The sequence below is a fragment of the Lissotriton vulgaris genome, chromosome 6 (genome assembly GCF_964263255.1).
Source record: "Lissotriton vulgaris chromosome 6, aLisVul1.2, whole genome shotgun sequence".
NCBI lineage: Eukaryota > Metazoa > Chordata > Amphibia > Caudata > Salamandridae > Lissotriton > Lissotriton vulgaris.
In genome coordinates, this window is record NC_141694.1 from 1,718,755,405 (window position 1) to 1,718,770,469 (window position 15,065).

Sequence of the window (15,065 nt, forward strand, 5' to 3'; positions counted from 1 at the left end):
TCCATAACACACTCAAAACTATACTGCAAAGGGTAAGTAACCGATTTACGCGCTAAATGATCCATTACTGAACGTTCATCTGGACCAGGCAATTGACTACGCAATTGTTTACGCTCTGCAACAGGGGTCATACCCAATGACCCAAAAAGAGGAGAAAAGAAACCAGCAACAGTATCAGTCATTCTCTGTCTCACTCTGCAAGCACTACACGGAAATTGCCTTCCTCATCGATTCAGAAAAACTCAATGTCCTTTTTCTCACAGAAACGTGGACTCGGGAGGACTGTGAGGTTGAGCTGGGCCTAGCCTGCCCCTCAGGCTATAAAATCAGTCACACCCCGCGCCCACTCAATCGAGGAGGGGGAATCGGGTTCATTTATAGAGACTCGTTGACCCTTTCCCAGCTAAAGATTCGAGAAGTACCGGGATTTGAACTGATGGGTTTCACAGTCAAACAGCAGGAGCTGATACTTTGCTCGGGTGTCCTATGCTATCGTCCCCCGGGACCGGCACCGTCCATATCTCTCCTCATTGACCTGATCTACGAACTCTCTAGCTCCCACTCCAAGTTACTGATTCTTGGTGATTTTAATTTGTGGGCAGGCGGTTCACTGGACAATGCATTCTTTTCCCTTAGTCAAGCCTGTACAGATATCAATCTGGAACAGTTGGTGAACGCCTCCACGCATCGGAAGGGTCACATCCTGGACTTAGTGTTTGCGGACCCACAATGGGTATCATTAGATGATATTAAGTGCCAGTTCTGGACAGACCACTTTCTGATTATGTTCTCCCTTTGTTCAGAGGACCATATCTCGCGAAAGGCTAGATTATCCCTAGCCAAGCTAGAGAGACCTTGGTCCCGAATTCTCAAAACCTCTCCACTGCCGAACATCTTAGGTAAGGACTTTAAGCTTGGCCACAGCTGAAGAGAGCTATACTCTCTTCTGCCAGTCCATATCGAGCTCGCTGGATAAGCTGGCACCCCTCCGGAAGTCACGAGGGAGGGTGAATCGAGCTAGCCCTTGGTACACGAGCGAATTACGCCAGCTTAAACTTGACTGTAAACGCGCAGAAAGGGCCTGGAGGAAACAGTACCTAGACTCGGAGAAAACTGTATTCAGGACCGCTATACAAAAATACAAGGCTCAGATCAAGATGGCTAAAGCGACCTATCTTGAATCCACCTTGAATCAGGCCCCAAACAAGGCACAGGCCCTCTTTAAAATCGTTAGGGACCTTGCCCACCCTACGTGTGTGGCTAGCGCCGTCCCCTCATCGCAAGCTCTTTGTGACTCACTTGCTGATGCCTTCGAGGAGAAAATCCGTAAAATCCTGGAGGGTTTGCAGGACCCAGTTAATTCCACCACTGGTTTGGGAGCTCCGGAGGAGATGGCCAGTCAACCCCTGCAGAGGGCTGCTCACCTCTGTTTGGAAGCTCCGGCCACGCCTTCCAGTCGACCCCGACCAGAGGACCAGGCCCTCAGCCTGGGAGCTCCGGCGATGGAGGCCAGTCGACCCCAGCTGAGTAGCTTCCCTTCTTCCTCTTTGGATCCGGCCCTCAGCCTGGGAGCTCCGGCGATTGAGGCCAGTCGACCCCAGCTGAGTAGCTTCCCCTCTCCCTCTCTGGATCCGGCCCTCAGCCTGGGAGCTCCGGCGAGTGAGGCCAGTCGACCCCAGCTGAGTAGCTTTCCCCCTCCCTCCTTGGATCCGGCTCTCAGTTTGGGAGCTCCGGCGATCGAAGCCAGTCGACCCCAGCTGAGGAGCTTTCCCCTTCCCTCCTTGGAGGAGTTTGGCAGCCTAGCCCTTACGATTTCATCCGGCTCGCCTCTTGATCCTCTTCCTCCAAAACTCTGGAAGGTGTTTCAAGAGGATCTTTTCCAGCCCTTGCATTCCATCTGTTGCCAGTCGTTTGAAACAGGGACGGTACCGGGCTGCTGGAAGAAGGCAGTGGTATTTCCGCTCTTAAAAAAACCTACGCTCGACCCTGTTTGCCTTTCCAACTACCGGCCAATCTCCCTGCTTCCTTTTCCAGTCAAAATGATGGAAAAATTGGTTACCCGCACTCTGTCCGGTTTCTTAGAAGGGAACACCTGGCTGGACGAGACGCAATTCGGTTTTCGCCCAGCTCATGGGACGGAATCCGCGTTGGTGACCGTGTTAGACAATCTGCGGGCACGAGTCGACAGTGCATTTTTGGTGCTGCTCGACATGTCGGCCGCGTTCGACACGGTCAGCCATCCTACCTTGATTTCGAGGCTGGAAGAGTGCGGGGTCAAAGATAAGGCCAGTGACTGGTTAATCTCCTATCTGGACAGCCGTCAGCAACGGGTTTTGCTCCCTCCCTTCAGTTCAGAGGAGCGGAGAGTAGGACAAGGAGTACCTCAGGGCTCAGCCATCAGCCCTATACTCTTTAATATCTACCTCCGCCCTCTAGTCCAGCTCATTAAATCATTTGGGATCTCCGCATTTAATTATGCGGATGATACCCAGCTGGTCTTTTCTCTGGAGGGACAGGACGCAGTCCCATTGGAGACCTTCCACCGGTGCATGCAGGCTACAGGGGAATGGCTCCGTTTGAACTCGTTACAGTTCAATGGAACTAAGACAGAGGTCCTGTACTGCTCCAACGACCGAGTTCCCCGAGATCTCCCAGACGATTTTTGGCCCCCGTCATTTTCAGAGACAGTGTCAGCCGCACAATCGGCACGTAATCTGGGTGTCATTTTTGGGCCCAACCTGCAGCTGGATCTGCACGTAAATAAGACCACCTCAACGTGCATGATGTTGATCCGCATGCTGCGCAAGGTTTTACCCCTCCTCCCTGAGCAAGCCGGACCAGAAGTAGTGCGAAGTACCATCCTAAGTCGACTTGACTACTGTAACGCACTACTTCTGGAGGCCCCGGTAACACTTCTGGGCAAGCTTCAAAGGGTGCAAAATATGGCTGCCAAACTCGCCCTTTCCCGCCCCTACCACAGCTCTTCCACGGCAGCGTTACAGGAACTCCACTGGCTGCCGGTCCATCTACGCGTTCGCTACAAAGCAGCGTGCATTGTGTTCAGGGCTATTCATGGCCTGGGCCCAATCCCTTTGCGGAGAATGTTTGCCTGGTACCTTCCATCCCGAGCTTTACGTTCCTCTTCATCCAGGCTACTTATAGTTCCGCGCTTCCAGAGAGTGAGGATGGGTGGCCGATCGTTCAGAGTAGCGGCGGCCAAACTCTGGAACTCCCTGCCAATATCCCTGAGAAGTGTTGAGGATCTCTTAGCCTTCAGAAAGGCGCTGAAAAACTATCTCTTCCCTAGGACAGGCTGAGCTGCTGAATTTGCTGGATCATGGGTCAAAGCGCCAGGATGCCCTTGGTGGTGACAGGTTTGCGCTATATAAGTATACCACAATACAATACAATACAAAAGGAGAGGTTGACAGAAGAACAGGAGGAAAAACGGGATGAGCAGAAGTATGCATAGAAGCAGTATCAGAAGGAGTAGATAATACAGGCATAGGAGTAGGAGACAAAACAGATAGCAAAGTCGGCGACCCTTGAGAAGGCTGCGCCAAAGGAGTAGAAGCCAACTGAAGAGGAGCTGGCTGTTGTAGAATCACAGGAGGCAAAGCAAACGGAGGTTGCCCAACTAAAGGTTGCGGAGGTGCTGTAGCACTCTGCACATAAGGGGGTGGTGAACTCAGCAAATGTGCCGTTAAAGGATCTTTCTCAAGGTCTTTCTTTTCATCTTGCTGTTGAGGTGGCAAAGCTGGATAGCACTTATCTATCGCCAATTTACTTTGCCTAAGCAACTCTTCACTCTCTTGTTCTTCTTCGTTATCTCTAAACTGTATAGCAGCTTGCACCATCGAAATACCTTGTTCTCTTTTATTTCTCTTCGCTAACTTAATTTCTTTCTGTTTGGCTTCCTTTCGCCAAAGGCGGAAAGAGTCAAACATCGCCGGCCGGGCTTTCTTCTTGAACAGTTTGACTTCTAGATTGTCTAAAATCTCTGTGTCATAACTACCATATTGGGGCCACTTTAGGACACCATCCTTCCTAGTATATCTAATCCATATTTCATTATAAGTGATAGGGCCCACACCATGCTTTAAATAGAGCTCATAGGTCGGAGTACCAATCGGAGGCACCGGGCATGAGTCCTCCAATCGGGAATCCCTATTACAACCACAACAAAATATCTTTCCAAGTCTGCTAAGACCAGGCATCTTCGCTCACTAGTCTAGCTTCAAACTTCAAGGGAATATCAAAGACGATAGCCCCGCGAATACACGAGTCCCTCGGCTTTGGGGCTTGCAAGTCCCAAATCAAAGATCCCAAGGGGATACCCAAAACAAAACTAAGGACTGGGAGACGCTCCACTCATACTTAACTGAAATGTCGATGACGTCGCCAGAAGACCCGTCTATTGTCTCGCTCTACAAATTGTTCAATGGCTCCAAGACAGGGCGACAGTCAGGGCAGCAGTTCTTCGTAGCCGTCGGAAAGCGGGGAACCTTGCAGCAAAGACTTTCGGACCACGACGACATACAGGGGTCGATGAAGTGGCAGACCTTCCTCCAGAATTTTCACACGAAGCTCCTCACAATCTTCAGGCTTGGACGAGTACCGCTGAAGTCGCCCTACGTTGGTGCCAACTGAAGAACCAGGTTTTAGAACCCAGCGGCACCAGGGAAAACGCCCGATGTCTTCGAGTTCCCCTGCCTTGGCAAACAGAGACACAGGACACTTCTTGGTGACGTCAAAGACCAAATTTATTGGCTGCAACCAGGAACAGAGGTCTACGAAGCACAACACGGGTGGTTCACTAGAGACTGCACAATTTAGTATTGCGAGACATCATCTTTTATGCCAAAAATCACATTCCTGACTAGCATCAATTATTTACAAATGGACCAATCACACGGTGACATTTCAAACGTATCGCATAACGACAAACCCACTTTCGGTTGTCCAGTCCACCTGAAATGACAAGGCAAAATCCAACATTCTTGCTCGGACAGGCCGGACAAACCCACGATAAAAGGACCTCAACCCAAACCATAAATAAGCCATAAAAAGGAAGGAACAGAAACAGATGAGAAGCAAGATAGAAGGGTGTGTGCATGTACCATAAACTCAGCAATGTCCTGCTCTTTGATCTCTATCTGACCAGCTGCCTAACAAGGAACTGGCTCAACAAGGTCAGCTTCGGGCAAGGGAGTCAGTTCGTTCAGGTCACACAGAAGTCAGATAAAGGTGTACGTATCCCAAAGACTCGTTCGGCCGCAGTCATCGGCCTATGTGAGGCAACCACAAAATGGCTGCCGTACACAATATGGAACCCGTAGGTTCGAACGAAATCCCTGAATACGTAGTGTTTCGATAGATCGATTATGACGAAAACACTCGTACATACCGCACTCGTCATTTGCGGTCCGCTGATACCAAAATCGTCTCGATACAACGACCTTTATTGAACAGGTTCAGAATCACGGAACCTCACCAGCGCAATGTGTTGTAATGGTTTGCGTTGTAATAGTTGCATTGTAAAGGCACCGCGTGGTAAAAGTTGCGTTGTAAAGGATGTTACCCAGAGTGGAGGGGTCTAGTGTGTCATAGTGTACAGTTGAGTGGTATAGAGCGGAGTGGTCTAGAGTGGAGTGGTGTACAGTTGAGTGGCATACAGTGGAATAGCATACTGTGGGGAGGTATAGAATTGAGTGTTGAAGAGTGGAATGGTGTAGAGTGGAATAACATACAGTAGAGTGGCACAGAGTGGAGTGGGGTTCAGTGGAGTGGAGTAGAGTGGTGTGAGGTACAGTGCAGTGAAATACAGTGGAGTAGTGTACAGTGGAATGGCAAACAATGGAATAGCAAATAGTGGTGTGGCTTGTAATGGAGTACCATAGATTGGAGTGGCATACAGTGGAATAGCATGCAGTGGAGTGGCATTGGATAGAGTTGCGTACAGTGGAAAACCATATAGTGGAGTCATCTAGATTGGAGTGGAGTGGTGTAGACTGGAGTGGCAAAGAATGGAGTGGTATAGAGTGGAATAGTGTGGAGTGTAGAGGCGGAGTGGTATAGAGTGGAGTGGTGAAGAGTGAAGTGGTATGTTGTGGACTAGCATAGAGTGGAGTGGCGTACAGCAGAGTTGCATACAGTGGAATAGCATAGAGTTGAGCTACGTACAGTGGAATAGTGTAGAGTGTAGTAGCACACAGTGGAGTTACATAGAGTGTAGAGTAGCATAGACTGATGTGGTGTAGAGTGCAGTGATGTAGAGTGCAATAGGATAGAGTAGAGTATTGTATGGTGGAGTAGGGTAGAGTGAAATGGAGTAGAGTGTAATGGTGTACAGTGTAATAGTGTAGAGTGGAGTGGTGTTGTGTGTAGTGGCGTACAGTGCAATCATGTAGAGTTTAGTGACGTAGAGTGGAGTGGCATAGAATGCAGTAGTATACAGTGGAGTAGCAAAAGGTGGATGGGAAAGAGTAGAGTGGTGTACAGTGGACTAGTATAGAGTGGAGCTGCGTAAAGTGGATGGGCATACATTAGAGTGGCGTAGACTAAACTGATGTAGAGAGGAGTGTGGTACAGTGCCATAGTATACATTGGAGCTTTACATAGTAGAGTGGCATATATTGGAGTGGCATAAATGGAGTAGCATAAAGTGGTGTGGCAGAGAGTGGAACAGCATAGAGTGTAGTGGTGTAGAGTGTAAAGGTACAGAGTGGAGATGTGTAGTGTAGAGAGGTGTGCAATGCGGTGGTGTACACTGGACTGACATAGAGTGGAGTTATGTACAGTATAATAGAGCAGAGTGGTGTTTCAGACAGTGTAGTGGTGCATATTGGAGTGGCATACAGCAGAGTAGTATCAGTAGAATAGCATACAGTGGAGTGGTGTATACTGGAGTGGCATAGAGAGGAGTGGTGTAGATTGGAGTGGCACAGAATGAAATATAGTAGAGTGTTGTGATGTAGGGTGAACTTGCGTACAGTGGAAGAGCGTAGAGTGTAGTGGCACAGAATGGAGCCGCATACAGTGGAGTGGCATAGACTGGAGTGAGATAGAGTTTAATAGTGTGCATTGGAGTGGCGTAGAGTGAATGATGTACACTCCAGTGGCATACAGGAGAATAGCATAGAGTGGAGTGGCATACAGTGGAGTGGCTTACACTGGAGTGTTGTAGAATTGAGTGGTGTAGAGTATAATATTGTACAGTGGAGTGTTATAGAGTGGTGTACAGTGGAGAGGCGTACTGTAGAATAGTGGAAAGTGGAATGGCATACAGTGGAGTGGCTTAGACTGGAGTACCATGGAATTGAGTAGCATGGAGTGTAATTGTGTACAGTGGAGTGGTGTAAAGGTGATTGGCATACAGTGTATTATCGTGGAATGGAGTGGCGTATAGTGGAGTGATGTAGTGCTGAGCTCCTTAAGTTATAAGGCATTTTAACTTAATGATATCTGTTGTCACAGTAGATTGGCAAAATGTCCCAGTATTTTGCAGAAGTACCCCAGTACATAGCCATGACAAGGCATTATGTGATTGGCTAATGACTGCCTTTAGAAAGTTTAAAGGCAGCCATGTTGTTTTTAGGTATACTTTGGATGTGTTCTGTATTACTACCTTAGATATAGGTAAGTATTAGGTTTAGGTAATAAAGTGGTAATAGGTAGGGAAAATAAAATGTGAGTTTCTACACATTTTTTTAGAAAATGTACGGAGTACTGCGGTACTGACTTGGGAGTACCGCAGTACTTAAAATAGATTTTAAAAAATGTATTTGCTAAAAATACACTGTACTCCACTATATTTGACAAATATAGTGTACTTCAGTATATTTTCTATTTTTAACATATTTAAATGTTCACAAAATATTCTACCGAGTACCAAGGTAATCCCTACAAATGACTGCACTACTTTAAAAAAAAAAATGCAGTTCTCCCTAAATTAATGTACAAATATACAGAAAATTATAAAAACATTTCTCTGCCTATTAGCACTTTAATAAAGTAGTAATAGGTAGGTAACAACAATAAAACCTAATACTTACCCATATCTGAGTCCCTAACTCAGAACACAGTGAAATGCAGAATGCAGCTAAACTTTGCTGAAAACGACATGGCTGTCTTATATGTCTTTTTACACAGCCATTAGCCAATCACATACTGCCTTATCATGTGCATGTACCCCATCATACAGTGAACCTACCACGGTATACTGTGACAGAACATATATCTAAGCCTTTTAAAAACTTATAACTTTAATACTACTTTCACTATTCACCCATTCTATCAAAAATTACCTTCTACATTATATCTGCATCAGTTAACACACTTTAACACTTCTGTTTCAAATACCAAATGCCACTCCAACCCACTCTGCTCTATGCCACTCCACTCTACACTACACCACTCTATGTTATTACACTCTATGCCACTCTACTCTATGTCACACAAGTATACAGCCACTCTAATCTATGCTAAACCACTGTATGCCATTCCACTCTACCCCACTCAACTGTACATCACTCTACACCAGTACACTGTAATCTGTTACACTCAACGCCACTGTCAGGGAAGAGTAATCCACTAATATCCAACTTTGCTGACCTGGATGAGCGTTTCCCAACTTTTTTTTAAACTTTATTTAACAGTTTTATGAAGAAAAACATAAAGCAGTGGACTGAGCGTCAATAAATGGGTATCTTGGTTACATATATAGAAAAACATCATCATCAAGCATCTGCTACACACAGTCGGTCTCTCAATATATCACATGTTGCATAAATAACTCTGCTGAGGCCTAGTCCAGTTGTTACTATAAAAAATAAAAAAAATAAAAATGTAAAAACACTGTATTAGTCCCCGCCACCAGGAGACGCAGCAAGCCCTACAGACCGCAGTACATGGCTTATGTGTTAGGAATCAATGTACACATCAATAAAAATCGGCAGCTATCCCACTCCTGCCGGCACTAGGCCCGCTCACGCGGCAAGGGGTGGTCCTGTTACTGTACTACTAGGTACTCCCTGAAGGGGCCCCAAATGTCTCTTGGTCTGGTGGCTGGTGCAGTGTCAGCGTACTGCTCACTCTTCACAGGATGCCAAGCTCTGGAGCTAGTCTCGTCTTGTGGGGGGCTCTCTTACCTTCCCAGTGTATTTTTACTTCTCTTTTGGCCAATCGCAAGGCGATAGCTGGCAAACGTCTAACCTTGAGTGGGAGCTACACAACATATCCCAGAAGTGCGATCTCGGGCAGCGGGTCCACCCGAACATGGATGATCTTGCTCAATGTGTGGTGAATTTCAACCCAATATGTATGTATACGTGGACACGTCCAGGAGAAGTGTGCAAAATCGGCTTGAGGGGCTCAACACCTCCGACAGTGGTGGGGTCTGTTAGCATCTATCAAGTGTGCTCTGACTGGGGTGACATACATTCGTCGCAAAAACTTGAAGTGCATCAACTTGTGCCTGCTGTTTATAGATACTATTTTTGTCTCAAGGCAGCACGCTGTCCATTGTTGGTCAGATATCTGGTTGCCTAAATCCGCTTCCCATGCACTCCGCACTCTGCTATCATCAATCGGGATAAAATCAGCATAGGTTTTATAAAGTTGTGAAATCAAATGGACTCCCCTGCTACTACCTATGACCATTTTAAGCGCCAGAAAAGACGGGGGTTCCAGTGGGAAGTCAGGGAACCTGGCCCACAGAGCGGATAGAAGCCTGGTAAGGACAAACCTATCCATTAAAGTAACATCTGGAAAAATGGACGTGTCTTCCGCGTCAAAGACATGGCCCGCAGGGATAAAGTCTCCCATTTTGGTGATACCGAACTTCGCGCAGGTCTTCTGTACAAGCTTTTCCCCTGTTATCGGCAGTAACTTAGTATTGGGAAATGGTAAGTCGGAGGAATACACCATCTGGGCATTTGTGAGACGCCCCAGTGTGGCCCATGCCCTGCTAGTCGTGGAGACTGGCTGGATATCACGGGCAGACGGGCAGAACCACTGCCAATGTGTCCGGGAGAACGAAATCTGATTTTGGTCTCAGAAAAGTAATCCTGACGTCGGGGTGATACCACGCCTGTGCAAAACTGCACTGCGCCACCAGATAGTACAGCCACAGATCTGGAACGCCTTACCCTCCCCTGGAGCAAGGAAGTGTCATGATTTGCCATCTAACCCTAGGTGTTTTAGCACCCCAGACCAGCCTGATCAACTGGGTACGAAGTGTGCTTAAAAACTGGTTTGTCAAGGGAATCCCTATATTGTGGAATAAATATAAGAATTTGGGGAGGATTATCATTTAAATTAGGGCTACTCGTCCTGCCATGGAAAGTGGGAGCTTCAGCCAATGATCTATTTGTGCCTCCAACTTAGAAATAGCTACGCATAGTTTCGGCGAAGAATTTGCTCTGTGTCCAGGTGTATGTGCACTCCTAGGTATTTCACCGAGTCCGAGCATCACTCCAGTGGGAACTGCAGTGTCCATGGAGTCGTGCTTGTCGTGAGAGGAAAGATAACAGATTTATGCCAATTGATTCCCAGACCAGATTATGTGCCAAAACACAAAATTTCTCGTATGAGGGGATCCAAATTAGTCTGGGAGTCATGGACATAGAGGATTGTATCACCCGCATAAAGGAAGACCAGCAACGGTCCTGTACGGAATTGTAGGGCCCTGTGTAGATGTTTCTCCTGGAAGTGCCTCACTAGGGGGTCTATCGCCAAAATGAACATCAGGGGAGACAACGAGCAACCCTGCCTAGTGCCTCAAGATAGGGAAAAGGGAGCAGATAGAGTGCCATTAAGTCAGAGTCGAGCAGTGGGCTGACTATACAACTGTGCAGTGGTAGCTATGAAGCCCTGCGGCATACCCATTCGTTGCATTATAGAGAGAAAAAAGGGCCATTCCAAGGAGTCAAAGGCGTTTTCAGTGTCTAGCAGGATCGCTGCTGCAGGGGTGCCAAGATCTAGCCAGTGCAGGGTGTTAAACAGTGTAGAGAGGTTGAATGCAATGGACTGATGGGTTATAAATCCCGACTGAGATGTAGAGACTATGGACTCCATCAGGAGTGAGAGGCGGCAGGCTAATGCCTTAGCTGGTATTTTATAGTCTAAATTTAGGAGGGACAGGGGGTGATAGGAGCCACATAGCAACAGGTCCTTCCCGGGTTTGGGAAGTAATATAATAACTGCCTCACGGAGAGTGGGTGGGAGGACCTGTTTCTCCAGAAGCATTTCCCCACCTTACCAGGAGTATACACAGAAGGGAAAGGGGGAAAGAAAACATGGAAAGGAGGAGAAGAGAATCTGCTCAAGTGATCACTTCCGTTCTGCCTGTGAGTGACTGCCCTCCAGAATGTCGGCTCAGAGGTGTTGTATCTGGACCCAGGGAGTTATCAAACTCTTGAACCCCAATGACTGAGAGGCTACCTAGAGGAGAGAACCAACCATTAATACGCAGATATTAGCTCATTAAATGGTTGTTTCTTACTTTTGGGTTTCTTGGAGAGTAATACGTAATGTGTCATGCATTTGTACCTGGTGCTTCATGTGTGGTGGCCCGAACAAGTGTTTCAGAAATCTGGGTATGTTCTGGAGGCTGAAGTTCTCACTCGGCTCTGGTCTTTGGCAGATTTGAGGGAAAAAGTTGTAGGGAAACTCTTATTCTCAGATTTGAAATCTGGCTTCAAATGAGGATTCTATGGTATTTTGGAATTGCTTCCTACTCACTCAGGTTTGCTCTTTCATTCATTCTATTCATACTCACACTGCTTGCACCACCCCTCGTCATACTAGTGCACTACGTTCAGTATAGCGTGGCTTGCACTTCAAGAACTGTTTTATGCCACTCTTACTTTTTGAGCGCTGAATACCACTCCTTATACAAACACTCCTCGTGTTCAGTATTTTGTGCCCCAACTTGCATAAATAGCAGGGGAAATCCTTCCCAGGAAGTCTTTAGGTGTTTGTAGTGGCAGAAATCTTTGAAATCTCTTGAGCCTGAAGCAAGTTTGTCCAGAATGTGTAATGAGTGCTGCCCATTAGTCAATCACACAAACAAGCTTTACAGAGGTTTGTACTTAGGTTAATTGTCTTTCCTTTTCTTGCAGGTTGCCATTGGTCGAGGTTGTCCAGGATAAATGCTGCTACTGGAGAAGCTGGCAAACAAGATTGCTGTCACTAGAATCAGGAAGCCACCAATGGAGGTAAAGATGGTGATGCTGCAGCTTGCCTACCAAATGCGTGATTGAAAAGCAAGACATGGCATGAGGCATGGCTATTTATAGTCACCGAACCCATAAATACCACCAAGATTACCAAATCTTGTCCGAGTTTGGGAAACAAGTAGTCAGGTTATTTCTGGCTGTTGGGTGGGTCAGTAGATGTGTCTCCTCTGTGTGCATGTTTGCGTATGAGACACTAGTTCCTTGCTCCCCCCGCCCGAGTTCAGAGAAGCCTCATAAAGGTAGTGTGTTAGATGGATGCTACATGGGGCTGGACAGTCTCTACATTTTGTCACACTAGTGTACACCACTCCACTGTATGCCCCTCGACTGTATACTACTCCACTATACACTATTCCACTGTACGCAACTCCACTCTATGACACTACACTATATCACTCTATGCCACTTCACTCAATGCCACTTCAGTGTACTACACTGCACTGTGAGCTATTCCACTGTACGCCACTCCATTCTGCACAACTCCACTATACACCACTTCACTCTAAAACAATCCACTGCATGCTATTACACTGTACATCACTCCATTCTACGCCACTTCATTCTACGAAACTCCACTCTCCGCCACTTCACGTTATGCCACTCTACACTACTACACTCTACACTATTCCACTGTACAACACTGCACTCTATACCACTCAGCCCTACGCTACTCAACTATATGCCGCTCCATTCTACGTCATTACACTGTATGCCAATAACACTCAATGTTATTCCACTCTATACCACTCCAGTGTACACTACTCCACTGTATGTCACTCCACTCTATGCCACTACCGTCTACCCTTTCCATTGTATGCCATTCCACTTTATGCGACTCAACAGTATGCTAATAAACTGTACACCACTACTGTCTACCTCACTACACTCTTCCCCGCTCAAATCTGAACACTCCACTCTACAGTATTCCACTCTAAACACTCCACTCTATGCCACTACACTATATGCCACTCAACGATATGGCACTCCAGTCTATGCTATTCCACTGTACACCACTACACTGTACGTCACTCCAATCTATGCCACTCTACTGTATGCTCCTCCACTGTACATCACTCTACTTTACTCTATTCCACTCTGTGCCACTCCACTCCACCCTATTCCAGTGTATAAGATTCTACTGTAAGTCACTTCATTGTACATCCCTCCACTCTATGCTACTCCACACTACGCTATTCCACTGTACGCCCTTACACTGTACATCTCTTCACTCTGCACCAGTCCACTCTATCACAATCCACTGTACCCCACTCCAGTCTATGCCAGTTCTCTATACGCCACTCCACTTTATGCTATTCCACTGTACGTCGCACCACTCTAACACACGTCACTGTACGCCACTGCAAGTCACTGTGTTCCACTGTATTTTATTCTACTATATACAGCTCCACTCCACGACACTCCCGTCTAAGCTATTCCACTGCTCACCACCACACTCTACTCCACTATACAACACTTTCCAACACTGTACAACACACCAGTACACTCTACAACACATTACTCCACTTCATGCTATGCCACTCATTCTACTTAACTCCATGCCACTGTACTCTAAAACCAGCTATTCAATTCTATGGTATGCCACTCCACTAGTCTCCACTGTACTCCACTGCACAACACTTTACCACACTCTATGGCACGTGCAACACTCCACTGTACACCGCCCACACTATACCACATTCTATTACACTCTGTGCAACTACAGTCTACAAAACTCTGCTACACTCTGTGTCACTATTCAACACTGTACTCCACTGTATGCCCCTACACTACTCTGTACAACACTTTACTCCACTCTATGCCCTTCGCCCCAGTATACAACTCTCTACTCCACTCTAGAACACTTTCCAACACTCTGTGATAAACATTGCGGCTGGTGCAGCTTCAAGCTGCACCCGCCGCAAGGTTAAAAATGCCTGCATCGCATTTGCATGCACAAAGCAGCAGGCACTGCGCAGTGCCTGCTGCTTTGTGCACGCAAATGCAGGGGGGTACCATAGGTACTCCCCATGTGCACCCCTCACACCCCCTTCACCCAGGGGGCCCGCAACATGCCCCCGAAGTGAAAGTCTGTATGCTTTTCCACAGCGGAAAAGCCGCTGTGGAAAAGCATGTATTCACCACCATCCTAATGTGTCTGATAGACACCGCCAGCCATGTTAGAGATTTTCCACCGTGGTCTGAAGGCGACCGTGTCGGGAAAGCTGCTGACGGAATTCCAGACCCACCAGCCATCCTAATTTGGCGGTGGGTCTTTGGAGGCTCTGCAGCGGTTTTTCCTCATCCTCCGGGCCGGCGGTGGCTTCTGCCGGCCCGGAGGATGAGGAAAAACCTCATCCTCATAATCGGCCCCTAATTGTTAAACCTTTGTTATATTCAGGAAAATGTTATTCATTCTTTCTATACAAGCCAAAGTTAAAATACACAACATTTCAAATTATTAAGTTATAGTTATTCCTTAAATTTATAAATTATGCACCACCTGTAAATTAATATAGCTTCATTAATTATTTTTCTACAAACTTGAACTACACAAAAATTAAAATTTCGAAACTTATACCTTTCATTTATAATGTACGCAATAGCTTCAAATTATTATAACTCACGCACTTCAATAGAAAGCATATTCAACTCACTAGACACACTAAATTAACTACAATGCCAGTTCAGTGGGAAAGGGTAGAAATATGCTGTATATCATATATACAGTGTATTCCTGCCACTTTTTTTAATGCAAGACAGCGTTGCATAGTTACCAACTGCCCTGCCCTGCATCAAAAGCTTGTAAATGTAGCCCTTTGCATTTTG